Below are 13619 nucleotides of genomic sequence, written 5' to 3'. Positions count from 1 at the left end.
CATAACTTAGCATATTCATTCCATAAGGTGTAACACCATTGACTCTAATTTCATCTTTCTTTTAACCTTGTTTTCCAAAACAAATTGTAAACTCCTGGAGGAGCCTTATTCTCCATCACTCAAAATGGCCTTCCCAGTGTAAAGCATATCTCTGCTGATAAATTCTGGGGCTTGAGCTAAGTTTTTGAGGCAGAGATCATTCTTTCTCCTTCACACTACACGGGTGTTGTGATTCTAATCACAAAATGGAGATTACATAGCGAATGATTTTATCTCCTCAGCGTGCTCTGTAGAATCTGCCCACGCTGGTGTTCTCCCAGCCACCCCGACTCTGAACAGTTGAAGCTCCAAGGTTTCCGCGTGGCTGTAATGTGACTACCACGCCTGATGAAGCTGTTGTCAACCGCTTCCTGGATTTGCCAGCATTTCCTTTTTTTTTTTTTTAAATACATTTATTTATTTATTTATGGCTGTGTTGGGTCTTCGTTGCTGCGTGCAGGCTTTTCTCTAGTTGTGGCGTGCGGGGGCTACTCTTCGTTGTGGTGCGTGGGCTTCTCATTGTCGTGGTTTCTCTTGTTGCAGAGCACGGGCTCTAGGTGCCCTGGCTTCAGCAGTTGTGGCCCACGAGCTCAGTAGTTGTGGCTCGCGGGCTCTAGAGTGCAGGCTCAGTAGTTGTGGCGCACGGGCTTAGTTGCTCTGTGGCATGTGAAATCTTCCTGGACCAGGGCTCAAACCCATGTCCCCTGCATTGGCAGGTGGATTCTTAACCACTGAGCCACCAGGGAAGGTGCCACCAGCACTTCCTTTTAATTTACACAGTTCTGTTATTCACATGAGACCAGCCATCTAATCATAAAATCCCCTAAATTTGTGTAATTTTCTTTTAAACATACAGGATAAAGCATAGTAATTTGGTTACCTTATAGGGCAACATTTAGGGAACCAAGGCCAACAGGCAACCTACCAAAATATGAACATGTGTGTGTGTCACCTTCTTGCTGCATCTGCCTTATTGCCTTTTCCACATACACAACTGGCTTTAGAACAGGTGAAAGGGCCTGCTTTACTACTTTTTAATAATGGCTAATTAGAGCTGGCTGGACCCTTAGAAAGAATTTGGCCCAATGGGCCTAATTTTTACCTCATTAGGATCTTTTTCCTGTTTATCCCATTGGTCCCACATGGCTCTCCCAAAAGGAACTGCATTAGCTGGTAGCGATTTATCAGAAGAAATGGTCTGTGTATTAGGATCTAACTTATGTCAAGTCAGAGTCCATGTGATACATGTAACAGAGATCGTTTGGAAGAGTCTTCAAAGTGATGGGGAGGGGAGGAGTTTGGGGGGTGCTTTTCGTTTTATTGAGATATATTGATAATTGACATATAACACTGCATAAGTTTACGGTACACGGCCTGTTGACTTGATACATTTATATTGTAGTATGATTTACAGTAGCTTTAACTGATACCTCTGTCACGTCCATAATTATCATTTCTTTTTTTGGAGTAAGAATATTGAACATCTAGTCTCTTAGCAGTTTTGAAGTATATAGTACAATAATGTTGACTAGAGAGGATTTTCATATTCTTCTCTGTACTTAAATTTCCTTTGCCTTGAACTTGTTATATTTACAAAAGTAATAAAGCCTCTTTCAAAGAAAAGCCCACTATTTTCCTAGAAACTTGAAAACCCACCGTTAGGGTTCTCTGTTTTTGAGAACCACTGAATATTGCGCTCCTCACGGACAGTTGGGGAAGTGGTAGACAGGACTTGGTACCTGAGCCGGCTGTGCCTGTGTGGGACTTTTCCTCAGTGCTCCTGTGACTGACGTGGCTCCATGTCCCACAAAGCCTGACAGCTTGGCCTCACATCCACCCAGCTGCTCAGTTTGAAATCATTTTAGCCAGAACCTTTGGACCTCTCTTTTTAATTAATTAATTAATTTGGCCATGCCTCGCGGCTTGTAGGATCTTAGTTCCCTGACCAGGGATTGAACCCGTGTCCCCTGCAGTGGAAGTGCGGAGTCCTAACCACTGGACTGCCAGGGAATTCCCTTTCTTAAAAATACCTAATCACTGCTTTTAATTTTTTCTGGTAAGTCTCTGTTTCACCCTAACTTCATGATAAAATGTTACAGGCTTCTAACTGATTTCCACCATATTGCTTTGATTTTATAAACACTTCTCCATGGGAAGGCTAATGAAGGGACAAGGTGCATTGATTTCTTCCTGTTGACAGGTCAAGGAGGAAGGTTATGTGTGCCATTTGCTTGCCTCAACCCCTTGGGGGAGTAGGAATCCGCCACCACGGCCACTTCATCAGAAAGGAAGTGTGCACCTACCTGCTGTTCCATTTGCCCTGCCTGCCTCATATGAATTTGCTAATTTACCTCTCTACCAATCTATGCCAGGAGTCCCTGGGGAGGTAGTACAGGGAACTCTTCATTCCTGGGAACTCTGCACTCTCTCCTTCACCCACAGGGAACATTTACCTTAATCTGAAATCCACCAAGACATTGATACTTCATTTTCACTTTATTCTTTGCCCTCCTTCCCAGAATGACATTTTAGCTGTTCAAGGAAATAAAAACCAAGCTGAATAGTTTTTGGCAAACACAATTATTTCCTGGCCTAAAATCATACAGTGATTTAATTGGTATGTCGTTGTGTGTGTGTTTGCATGTGAGTGCTTTAATGGGAATTCCATGTGGTATCATTGGGAAATTAGGAAAGAGAGTCTTCTGGATTTATTGCTTATAGTTTAAGGGCAGACTGCTGGCTTCCATCCAAGAAGTAGGGAGACTTAAAGTTGCAAGGACCATTAGCATTGGAATATATCCTTCCGATTACCTACTATTTAAAAATTGGTTTGGCAAAAGGTAAAAATCACAGCCGAAGGTGAAATGATTTACTCTTTGAAACTTGTTGGGTTCATGTAAATAAGCTTGTGGGGGACTTGGCATCATGGAAGTGATAGTGTCCTTTCTCTGCTGTTACCAACATCTAATTTTTGAAGCTTGAATGAGTTTTGGTATGTCTGGAGCAGAAGTCAAAGTCGTAGATAATTCTTCATTTTGGAAAACTGCAGTTTTATTTTTTTAAAAACTTAAAAAAATTTTTTAAAATTAATTCATTTTTGGCTGCGTTGGGTCTTCACTGCTGCGTGTGGGCTTTCTATCGTTGCGGTGAGCGGGGGCTACTCATCCTCGTGGTGTGTGGGCTTCTCATTGCAGTGGCTTCTCTTGTTGCGGAGCACGGTCTCTAGGCACGTGGGCTTCAGTAGTTGTGGCGCACGGGCTTCGCTGCTCGGCGGCATGTGGGATCTTCCTGATCGAACCCGTGTCCGCTGCACTGGCAGGTGGATTCTTAACCACTGTGCCACCAGGGAAGTCCCTGGAAAACTGGAGTTTCAGATTATCCTCCATAGTGGTTCTTGGGCAAATATTTAAGAATGTATCCCAAACGTGACCTAATTTTGTGTGCTGACAACAGACACGACAGACAGGAAGAAGCAGTTGAGCAGAAGTGGGAAACTCAGCTGTTTTCTCCAACTTCTGGACACCACGAGTATGTTCCTTCCCATTCAGCAAAGGGAGGAAAAAAAGAGTAAGAATTAACCACACTGCAGTTTATTTTTTTAAAACAAAATTCAGTAAAACTGACTTGATTGCAGATGTGACTGTTGTCACCTGTGGTCTGAAAAGTGATAGAAGCTCTTAATGGGCTCCTGTGTTTAACAGCAGAAATGGTTGCCTTTTATGCTCCTACTTTCTGAAGTTCATGAGTCCCAACATATCTTGGACAAATTGTTCAATTTCTGAGTTGTAATAAATACTGCCCACAAAGGATAACAGTTGAGACATTAATTCGGAGTTTTATTTAAAACTGAGATCTTACTTCCAACCACCTCGTGCCCTATTTGAATCTTGTTTTTTAATGGCCAGTTTCCCTTGGGTCACTAAACCACTTCTTCTGTAGGCCTGGTGTTAAGCTATCATGCTATCAATAAGGCAGGCAGGTGAGAGCCTGGGTGGATTTCAGGAATGCTGAAACCTCCTGAAGAATTTGCATGCGTACATGTGTGCCACAGCTCTCACCAAATCCTCAAAGACATCTGTGTCCCCACAGAAAAAGCTGGGGCCCTCTGTTGGGAGGGATGACGGGTAAATGAGAGGTTTTTAGGGATGTGGGTTGCAGCTATATAACAACTCACGCTCCCCCATTTTCAGATCTGATCAGTGATATTACTCAAACCTTCAGCACATCCTTGCATCTTGAGACCATCTTGCACTTTAGCGCATGAGCACACTTGAATGGGACACCTGTGCTTAGGGGGGGACTGAGCTGAGCGTCGAACAGCCTGGGTCTCACGTTGTCCGAGCACCGTCATCGTTGTTCGTTTTCACCCTCGTTAACGCAGGACAAGTAACACGGCCCCGGTAACCGTCAGGTACTCAGCAAATGCCAGTGACATGCTTGTAGGGGAACGGCTCTGGGAAATCGACGTGGAGACTTGATACTGCTCCCAAGGAACTCACATTCCCCCAAGTGGGGGGAACCAAGACTGCTGAGACTTGCCCCGGAGTGTTTGGTGGGCTGGAGGAGTGGCTGGGAGTGGGGGGGGTGGGGCAGAGGAGAAGCTTGTTCACTTGCTTGTTAACATTTGAGGGTCTTTGACAAAGGAAGTCTAATGTCCTGCCCGGTCAGCCGGTGATTGCCCCCCACCCCCACCCCCGTTGTGCACAGGAAGTCAGACACTAATGATGGTAGCAAGGGGACAAAGGCGCCCAGCCCGGGAAGGGCCTAATTGCTGTGTCCGGCTCCCAGGCGGCCGGCCTCAAGCTGGTGGGGTTGGGCAGGATGCGCTAAGTGTTAACACCTGGAGCCACGCTGCTGACTTCCTGGTGCCTTTATTTTTTCACCCTGTGTGGCTGGGCGCGCGCGCGCACACGCGCACACACACACACACACACACACACACACACACACACACACACACACTCTCTTTCTCTCTCTCTCTCTCTCTCTCTCTCCCTCCCTCCCTCCCTCCCTCCCTCTCCCTCTCTCTCTCTGTCTCTGTCTCTCTCTCTCTCTCTCTCTCTCTCTCTCTCTCTCTCTCTGCAGCTGCATCTCGGGGACATTTTGGGATGTGTTACCTAACAGACTAGGTGGAAGTGTTGGATCGGGAGGTCACAGGGCTGAGGACCAGAAGGCCTGAGTCCCCTCAATCTGCCCGTGGGGCTTGGTGACTGTTGCTTTACCTCTGGGTGAGCTGATTCCCCTCCTTTCCCCCAGGAAATCTGAGAAAGGCCAGACCTTGCAAAGAGGCAGATACGTATCAGAAGGGTCAGTGGAGTTTTGGCTTGGAACATTCTAGTCAGAACTGATGGAAGAATGCTCCTAGGGAAAAGAGGGATGAGGGTCTTTACCACTGTTTTGAGCCAGTTGGGGTCCTAGAGAGGTAGGACTATGGCAGGATCAGGAGTGATGGGAGGCACCTGCCAGCACTCAAGGCGGGTTGTGTTCTGTTTGTGTATATCTGAACCCACACCTGGAGGGGCTGGTTGGAGGGGTTGCATCCCAGGGAAGGGGGGAAGCCAAGATGCACCCCCTCATTTCTATGTGGCGTCTCTGGAATCTTTGTGTCTAAACGTGGCTTTGGACCTGGGGCCTGGAAAGCGCTCAGTGGCCTCTGGGAGCTCTGGGAATGCCCCGAAATTGTATAAGAAATGTTTCTGTGGGAAATTGGGTGAGGAATGTTTCTCACAGGATTCTTCTAGGGGTTCTAGAAACCCTTTCCCCTTAACAGCAAAGGGGTCATCAACAATTAAAAGTGAAGACATCCTGCCTTGGCAGGAGCACTGCTGGGATGGCATTAATGGCTCATTTCCGGCAATGGGCAAAGCAGCCTGGGAGCCTGAGCTTGATCCCTCCCGGAGGCAAGCGATGGGGGGTGGCCCTGAGCACAGGTTGACTGACTTGGATTTTTGCAGCCAGAGACAGGAGAGTTTAAGTAACTTATGAAAAGGGGTCTAATGTTGACTTGCTGCTTCCCTCTGTTATTTTAAGGAGGTTTTTCTGTCCAAGACCACCGTGTGGACAGAAATAATAGGCAGACAGAAGGGGTCGCCTTGCTTTATAGTGCAGCCTGTGATGTTTCGATTAGCATTAAAACCTGAAAGGGCAGCCTTCCATAATTTCCAGAGATGTGAAATCCACCTTGAAGGAAGCACATGTGTGGGGCATGCTGGGGACCTGCCTAGCTGGTGGAGGCTAGGTCCCCATGGCAACATCACAGTCCCCCATTTCTGCAGGCATTTATGCTGTAAAAGCAGAATTCCAGATGTGATACAGTATTTGGAGACTCCATCCCGGGGCCTCGGAAGCAGTATTTGAAGTCAGCACAATTCAGTGCACAATGTCTGTGTGGTCCTAAGGCTTTTTATTAGTAGTTTTGTTTTGATCCAAACATTTCCTCTGAGTTTAGGCATAACAATCATGTTTATAGCTCTAAGTTTTCCTCTGTTGTCTAATCACTATTTTGCCCTCGCGGGAAGATACTTTCTCGGGCTTCTGGAGCAAAGTCTTCGTAACTACCTTCACTGCTACGTGAGAGGGAGCCGGTAGCTGATTTGCTGTGTCTGTTCTCGGGTGGTTGGTTGTTTGCTTCCTCTTCATATCCGGTATTTACAGAAGACCAGTTAATCTGTGTCTGTGAGTTGTCTGTGTGTGCTTTTGAAACTGCAGATGGGTTGACTGTTACCTTAAAGATGCCAGTTCTTTAACATGAGGTTCTCATTTGTGTGGATGGGAGTGATGTGTGCAGCAGAGGGGAAAGGTCTGGCTCTCCGTCCAGAGGCATGTTTTATAGCTTGCTTTTAACATTTTGAGGATTGGAAAAATCCTGTCTGTTTGCGAGTATCAGCCATGAGAGAACACACAGCCCAGATCCTTAACAGACTCATTGGAAAAAGTACTTGGGCTTCTGCTTTGTGAAAACCAAGGTGGCTGCAGAGCTTTGTTTTGTTTTTAAACACAGGAAAAAAGTTGGCATGTGTGTGTGTGTGTGTGTGTTTTGATATCTGGGCTTTAACTGCATATGCATGTTCCAGTGGCAAGGCAATAAGAAAATTATAAAGTCTGCAGCAGGGAAGGATATATTAAAATGTATTAAATTCCATTTAGGCCACCACCATGTAGAAAAGCTGCTATCATATTGCAGTACATAAATGTATCAAATCAACACGTTGTACACTTTAAACTTACGCAGTGTTGTATGTCAATGGTATCTCAATTTTTAAAAAAAGAAAAGAAAAATTACTGTCTGAGAAACAACTCATATAAATGCCCTACCACGTCTTTGTCTTTAGTGAATGGATTTCCTTGGGGGGGGCACTGTGGAGGAGGGTGGAATAGTGAAAAGATGCTTAGATGAAAACTAGAGCTTTCAGTTTGATAAGCAGGACACATGGTAACTTGGCATAGGTTGGCTCCATGTTAGAGGTCAGAAACAATTGTCCCTTCAGCTTTCCTTTGGAGAGCGTGAAATTAGGAACATGTGTGTGATGATTAGCAGCACGTCAGAGATGAATCATGATTATGGCTTTGGTCTGGTGCACAGGCGATGCTTTGGAGTAGTGACTTCCTACCTCCTCGAGCAAATCTCTCTAATTAACTTAAGATCTCCAGGTCTTTTGGGGCCGACGTGGTAATTGCTGGTGGGAACCCACTGGCACTCCTCTAGAGCTTGTGTGTTCCCCACTAGACATCCAAGACCTCACCTCCCCAAAGCAGACAGCTGGCTGGCACCCTGCATGTCTGAAGTTGGTTGCTTCTAGATGGAGAGTGAGAGAGAACATTTCCCGGGAATGTGGAGTGAATATCTTGAGTAGATAGATCGGGCCCAAGCTGGCTTTGTGATTTATTTTCCTTGTGTTTTGGGTTTGCCAGCATTCTCCTCGGCTTGCCTCACCTGGGGCTTCTCTGCCTTGGCTGATTTTTTTTTTTTTTTTTTAGCTAAAGGTTTGAACTGAAGTAAGTGGGATCTGCCTTCATTTCTGAAACCATCTGAACCTGCACGAAGTAAATGGACCCCATGTCCTGCCTCTAGCCCTCATGATGTCTACTGGTCATAGGCAAAAACATCAGTCCCCCTATGCATTTCAAGCCTCACAGAACTGTCTGCTTTTTAGTCTCATTAACACACTGGAAACTCGAAGATGGAGGCAGTGTTATGGAAAAGAGGACGTTTGAGTTGCCCACCGTTTGAAGTAGTTACTTGGTCGGTGTGCCTTTAAAAACAAACCATCCTTTCAGTTCTTTCTGACAAATGGTCTTATTTAAATTCTCACCCAATCTCAGTTCACTAAAACTTTACTAGCTTTCTGAAAGTTCCTTAATTGATTTGAAAGCAGTCTTGTGTAGGCCTTACTGTTTGGCTTACCTTCCATGGAAAGGGGGCACTATAATTAGCACAGTCCTTTACAAAATGCATTTTTCCTAAATGGCAGTTAAGCTGTTTTGGAGCTGGATTGAAAATGTTGCTCTGGCAAGTTGGTATCTTCAAATGGCCCAGAATCCCCCAGGGTCCCTCAGGAAATTGGCCATCTGACGCCCCTCATGGTGATGCTGGCAGCTCTGTGTGGGATTCCCGCTCTGTGGCTGTCTTTGTGTCCAGGCCTTTGCTTTTTTGCCATATGGGTGGAGCATGGTGTGGGTTTTTGCCTTTTGAATTTTATTTCTTTAGAGCACTTAGGGGTTATCCTCCCCTTCCCCTTTCCAGAGTAAAAGATGTTTTCTCTCTTCTGTCCCCATTTGCTGCTTCCTTCCTTGCTCACCATAGAGAGTTCACAGCTGAGCTCCAGGCACCTGGGGCTAGCTTCTTAGCTCGCATTGGAACAAATTAAAAGCTGCCCTTAGTGCACCAAATGGGGGTAGTTAATTAACCAAGAATGTGACACCCTGAGGCTACAGCACTGGCATTTTTTTAAGTAACAGGCAATAAGCAAGTATTCTTTTTTTTTTTGCAAGTATTCTTAATTGTCAGCTCATTAAATATCAAATCGGGTGTAGTAGGTAAGAGCTTGGAATTGTTTCCTGAAGAAACAGCTTCTGAAGCTGTTGACCAGCTTTGTGAGTTGCCTTCTCTGTGTTCCCTTATGGCGGGACCTGATTGTAAGCCCATAAGTCACCTTGTCACACCAAGCTAGGCCCTCCTGGGTTCTCTGGATATATTACCTGGCTCAATTATGCATGTATTCATTCTGACAGAAAACTGATATTTATCGAGGGCTGACTATGTGCTAGGCCCTGGACTATGGGGAATGCCATGGTCACTTTGCCTTGAGTTTCTCCCCATCTGGTTCAACCTGAGTGCTTTGCAGAGATGGAGTCCCTGGGTTGCCCAGTTCCCACCAAGACCAACAGCAGAACACAGTCCTTAGTCTGGTGGTTGGTGCCTTCTGCCACCTTGCCCTGACCTGCACGGCTGCCTCTTCTCCCACAGTACCCCCAAGGTCTGGATGCTGGAGACAGATCATACCTGGAGATGCCAGTTCCTGTGAGCGTCACCCTGCCTATCTCACGTGTCCCCTTGTAGCACAACTCTCACCATGTTTATTAGGGCAGGAATCATAGCATAACCATTACTGCCTATGAAATAACCGTTTCAATATGTGCCAGGAGATGTGCAGAGCACTTGATATATGTCAGTCATCTCACATGGTCCCCACATCAATCCTTTCCAGGAAGCTTGATTCAAACACTTTATAGCTCTGGTGAATGAGGCTCAGAAAGGTTGAGAAGTTTGCCTAAGGTCACACAGCTGGAAAGTGGACGATTTGAACACACCTTTGGCAACTCCAAAGCCCATTCTGTTAACCACTCTTTTACTCCAGATAAGCCCCAGAGTAGCCCACAGAAACCTCTGTCAAGGACGGCAAAATCTCAAGCAGCAGCTGTCATGGTTCAGTGTTCCGTGTATGCCTGAAGCGGGGAGTGGGGTGGAAGAGCGCAGTGGCAAGTGATCAGTCTGCCCTCGGTCTGGGAGGGGAGAACGGCCGTATAAACCACACGCGTGCGCATGTGTGTGTGTGTGAGAGACGTTCATCCCATGTGGCAACTGAAATTGTGTAAGTAATTTGCTTTCAATTGCTGCTGTCATAAAAAATTACCACCAACTTAGTGGCTTAAAACACCACAAATTTATTATCTTACAGTTCTTGACATTAGAATTCCAAAATGAATCTTACGGGGTTAAAATCAAGGTGTTGGCAGGTCTGGCTCCATCTGGAGGCTCTGGGGGAGAATCCATTCCTTGCCCTTTCCCGCATCTAGAGGCCGGCCGCGTTGCTCCTCCATCTTCAAAACCCGTAGCATAGCATCTTTAAATCATTGTCTCTGTCTCTCTGCCTTCTGTTTCCATTGTCACATCTCCTTCTCTGACTCTGACCTTCCTCTCTCCCTCTTCTAAGGACCCTTGTGATTATATTAGGCCCACCTGGATAATTCAGAATACTCTCCCCATCTCAAGATCGTGAAACTTAATCTCATAGCCCCTTTGTTATGTAAAGTAACATATTCATGGGTTCTGGGGATTATGATGTGGACATGTTGCGGGGGGTGGTTGTTATTCTGTCTACCACCAAGTGTAAAGAAAACCAGTGTTCTGTGAGCCAGCCTGGATGTACTGTTTCTCAGGTGGTTTCTGAGGGCTCTGGAGCAGCTGAAGCATTATTTAGGTGTGAGCTGAGGACAGCCTCGTGGAGCATCTGTCTGAGGCATGTGCTGAGAAGCTGTGCACTTGACGACTTCCAAGAGCGAAAAGTCTTTACAGTACACACAGGAGCTGGTGCCTGCAATGGTGCCTCTTGCTTCCAAGCTCCAAGATCAGCCTTGGACGTTCTCTGATTTCCTGTGGAATTAGTGTTACCATTTTGCATCTACATTCACAGAAGTGCCATGCCAGTCAAATCGTGGAGGTGGATCCCTGTGCTCCCATCAAGTGAGTGTGCAGGCAGACTAATGTGTCAGGAACGGAGTGTGAGAGAGGCTAGGCTAAGGTGAGAAGCCCTCGGGGGAGCAGGCCCCGGGTGATGGGAAGGGCATTCTGGGAATATGAAGGTCTCCAGAACATGTGCTGAGCAATCATGCAGGCCCAGACGGGGGTGGAAGGTAGGAAGGAGAGTGATTGAGAAGGTAGGCAGGGGCCACGACAGGAATGGTCTAGGAGGTACAGGGAGCCAGCGGTGGGCTTGGAGCAGACGAATGAGGACAGATTTGCGCATTAGGAGATCACCTTGGTGACCAGAGCTCCTTGAGGTCAGGCCCCGGGTCTGGTTCATGGCTGAGTGCTCTTTGGGGCTTGGATGAAGGTGGGATGCTCAGTCGGTAGTGAATGGATGCCATAGGCAAGCCTCACTGTCCTTTGAGGCCAGCTCACTGGGCCCGCTTCTGAGCAGCTCCACATACATCACAGAGACCTTATTTGGAGTGATTTAGGTTCTTGTATACAGGATGTAGCACATCTCGCTGTCTTGGGCTCCTTTCCACAATGCATTCATGGCAAGTGCCCAATGAATATCTGTTAAAAACATGTTGCAGTAGAAATACAGGGCGAACAAGAGCAAAATGAAAAGCTGACAAAGTCCTACAAGCGAGGTGATTGGTCACCAGAGTCCTACACGCCTTGGAGCATGCTATTAAATGGAGTGCATCTCCTTTTTGAAAAGTGCTTCCTCTGCATGGCTTCACGTGGTCCTCCTCAAACTCCCTTCTCAGAGGAAAGTCATGCAAATTGTCTTTTAATAAAAACAGTTGAGGAGATTCACACCCAGTGGAGTGAAGTGGTTCGCCCTTGGTCCCAGCTAGAGGATGAAGGATTAAGGTACTTACCTTGGCCCCTGGATTACATTTTTGTTTCCCTCCCCTGAGACTCCCCTTTCCTCTCCATTCTAGCCCAGTTATCCTTCCCTCTCTTCAGCTTCTAGTACGTGGTGTTCTTACCCTGGGTTCATCCTTACTGAGGCGCTGCATGTGGCATTTCATACACTGTAGGCTTATTTATGGCTGGCCCTTTCACCCTAGCTGCAGAGACCTTGTATGCCATCTACACTGAGAGTTCTTGGAGGGTCAGGGTGTGACTTGAGATTTGTCTGTATGCCCTGCGTGTGATCCACATACCCAGTTACTGTTCTTTGAAAGAATGAGCCACTTCGCTCCTGAGGGCAGGGATAGTGGCTGTTGTGTTCACCACTGTACCTAGGATAATGTCTGGCTCATAATAGATGGTGAGTGAATTTATATTCTGGGGGTTTGTATGGGAGGAGAAGGGTGTGGCTTGGGGCACACCCCTTGGGCATTACTGAGGGATTGTGCGGGTTTTGCATCGTCTCTTTCCTGGTCCCCAGCTGGTCGTGTTGCTCTGGTCATGGCTATCTGTAAGTTGGGCATCCTCCAGTCACACAGACTGTGGCCCCGTCCCTAAGCAGTTATGGAGGCATTTAGGGTTTTAATAAGGTAATAACACTTTCCAAAGTGTTTCCGTTCAGGTGAGGAATTCTGGAACCTTGTGTATGTGTGGAAGGGTGGATGGAAGGAGGACAGCTGGAGAAGGAAGGTGAATCAGGAAGAAGGGGAACGGAACCCCAGTAGACCATGGGGCTAGTGCCCCGTGTTGATTGAGATTTTCTGTTACTGCTTATTCCTCACTTTAATTAGAATGATGTGTGTCCATCCTTTTCTGCACAGCTGTGCTTTCCCAAGGTCCATGTTTATCTGAGCCCAGGGATACAGTTTCAGCGGGTATGCCTGGCTTCAGGATAAGCAGCGTGAACACGCTGGTAGCATATGGATGTGCCGGGGTTGTGACCTGAGACCCTGGGCTCCATCAGAAGTGTTCTGCACATTGTGTCTTAGTGTAACAATTGCCCATTAAATACCAGACTGCCAGCATATGGTTTTCCCTAACATCCCCCTTGTTGGGTGGAAACTTTAGCTGTGTGGTTAGAATATTTTCCCATCATTTAGCATTTAAGAATTAACATTTTGGGGGAGAATTCTGCAATTAATGCTGAATGGCACATTTGCAGATTATCACAGAAACAGTTAAACCAGTGTCTGGAGATCTTTAGCTGCTCTTTCCCATGATGGATAAGTGGTGGGTCAGGACAAGGTGCGGCCAACAGGAGGATTCCGGGGTTCCCTCTGTGGATGCTGTAATTAAAATGGGAGGTCTGGCAGAGTTGTTATCCCTGCTGTTAAGAGTACAGATGGCTAAAAGCCACACCCCTAAGAGTTAGAGTTAGACGTTTCAAAGTCTTCTTCTATGATCTACCTTCTATGCTCTAAGCACAGGTATGGAGGCAGTGAAGACTTTTCTCATTAAAAGTAACAGCTTATTCCCACACTCATTCCTGGTCTTGGAATGAAAAACCTGTTTCCTTAGGCTTGAGGAATTGCCTATCTGTTATGGCTTAATAGGGCTTTTGGATGAGAGTGTCTGGTAGGCAAATTTTATAACCAATCAGTGCTCAAAGTGGATCCAACTGGAAGGGTTCCAGCTGGCAGCTCACGGTCACTCTCCCCCAGTTTTACTGTTAATGAATTATTATTTAACCCCC

At 46.5% G+C, this 13619-nt stretch overlaps 1 protein-coding gene across 1 annotated transcript in view; it reads left to right on the top strand.

The window, feature by feature from the left end:
* Window positions 1-13619, top strand: part of IL17RD (interleukin 17 receptor D) — a gene marked incomplete at its 3' end in the record, with an annotated part of 60913 nt that overhangs the window by 26157 nt on the left and 21137 nt on the right. The window lies entirely within an intron of this gene.

This window comes from Grampus griseus, assembly GCF_964374135.1.
Source record: "Grampus griseus genome assembly, chromosome: 10".
Taxonomy (NCBI): domain Eukaryota; kingdom Metazoa; phylum Chordata; class Mammalia; order Artiodactyla; family Delphinidae; genus Grampus; species Grampus griseus.
This window is presented reverse-complemented; position numbering and strand designations above follow the sequence as displayed.